This window comes from Hyla sarda, unplaced genomic scaffold (genome assembly GCF_029499605.1).
Source record: "Hyla sarda isolate aHylSar1 unplaced genomic scaffold, aHylSar1.hap1 scaffold_22, whole genome shotgun sequence".
Classification (NCBI taxonomy): domain Eukaryota; kingdom Metazoa; phylum Chordata; class Amphibia; order Anura; family Hylidae; genus Hyla; species Hyla sarda.
In genome coordinates this window covers 632430-635363 of record NW_026608872.1, presented here as the reverse complement: position 1 = coordinate 635363, position 2934 = coordinate 632430, and positions in this window count along the sequence as shown.

The following is a 2934-nucleotide window of genomic DNA, read 5'->3' as shown; positions in this document are numbered from 1 at the left end:
TGGCGGCAGTGCCCCCCCCCCCCCACATCATAAATTACATACACACATCACAGATACATCATACACATATACACTCGCACCATACATATACACCATACATATGCACACATCATACATACACCCGCCACTGCCCCCCCCCACATCATAAATTACATACACACATCACAGATACATCATACACATATACACTCGCACCATACATATACACCATACATATGCACACATCATACATACACCCGCCACTGCCCCCCCACATCATAAATTACATACACACATCACAGATACATCATACACATATACACTTACACCATACATATGCACACATCATACATACACCCGCCACTGCCCCCCTCCACATCATAAATTACATACACACATCACAGATACATCATACACATATACACTCGCACCATACATATACACCATACATATGCACACATCATACATACACCCGCCACTGCCCCCCCCCCACATCATAAATTACATACACACATCACAGATACATCATACACATATACACTCGCACCATACATATACACCATACATATGCACACATCATACATACACCCGCCACTGCCCCCCCCACATCATAAATTACATACACACATCACAGATACATCATACACATATACACTCGCACCATACATATACACCATACATATGCACACATCATACATACACCCGCCACTGCCCCCCCACATCATAAATTACATACACACATCACAGATACATCATACACATATACACTCGCACCATACATATACACCATACATATGCACACATCATACATACACCCGCCACTGCCCCCCCCACATCATAAATTACATACACACATTACAGATACATCATACACATATACACTCGCACCATACATATACACCATACATATGCACACATCATACATACACCCGCCACTGCCCCCCCCACATCATAAATTACATACACACATCACAGATACATCATACACATATACACTCGCACCATACATATACACCATACATATGCACACATCATACATACACCCGCCACTGCCCCCCCACATCATGAATTACATACACACATCACAGATACATAATACACATATACACTCGCACCATACATATACACGATACATATGCACATATCATACATACACCCGCCACTGCCCCCCCCACATCATAAATTACATACACACATCACAGATACATCATACACATATACACTCGCACCATACATATACACCATACATATGCACACATCATACATACACCCGCCACTGCCCCCCCCACATCATAAATTACATACACACATCACAGATACATCATACACATATACACTCGCACCATACATATACACCATACATATGCACACATCATACATACACCCGCCACTGCCCCCAACATCATATATTACATACACACATCACACACTTATGCTATACATATACACACACACACACACACACACATCATACATACACCCACCACTGCCCCCACATCATATATTACATACACACATCACACACTATACATATACACACCCACACATCATACATACACCCACCACTGCCCCCACATCATATATTACATACACACATCACACACTATACATATACACACACACACACACACACACATCATACATACACCCACCACTGCCCCCACATCATATATTACATACACACATCACACACTCACACTATACATATACACACACACACACATCATACATACACCCACCACTGCCCCCACATCATATATTACATACACACATCACACAGACATCATACACACATCACACATACACTCACACTGTACATATACACACACACATCATACATACACCGCTGCCCACCCCACATCATACATCACATACATACACACATCGACAGACATCATACACACATCATACATCACATACATACACACATCATACACACATTATCCATTACATACATACATCACATACATACACACATCATGCACACATTATCCATTACAGACACACATCACACATAGACAGACATCATAAACACAGTATACATTACATACACACATCACACATAGACAGACATTATACACACAGTATACATTACATACACACATCACACATAGACAGACATCATACACACAGTATACATTACATACACATCACACATAGACAGACATCATACACACAGTATACATTACATACACATCACACATAGACAGACATCATACACACAGTATACATTACATACACACATCACACATAGACATACATCATACACACAGTATACATTACATACACACATCACACATAGACATACATCATACACACATCATACATTACATACACATCACACATAGACAGACATCATACACACATTATACATTACATACACATCACACATAGACAGACATCATACACACAGTATACATTACATACACATCACACATAGACAGACATCATACACACAGTATACATTACATACACACATCACACATGGACAGACATCATACACACAGTATACATTACATACACACATCACACATAGACAGACATCATACACACATCATACATTACATACACATCACACACAGACCTTATAGACACATCATACATTACATACACATCACACACAGACATTATACACACATCATACATTACATACACATCACACACAGACATTATACACACATCATACATTACATACACATCACACACAGACATTATACACACATCATACATTACATACACATCACACACAGACATTATACACACATCATACATTACATACATATCACACACAGACATTATACACACATCATACATTACATACACATCACACACAGACATTATACACACATCATACATTACATACACATCACACATTATACATTACATACACATCACACATAGACAGACTTCATACACACAGTATACATTACATACACACATCACACATGGACAGAC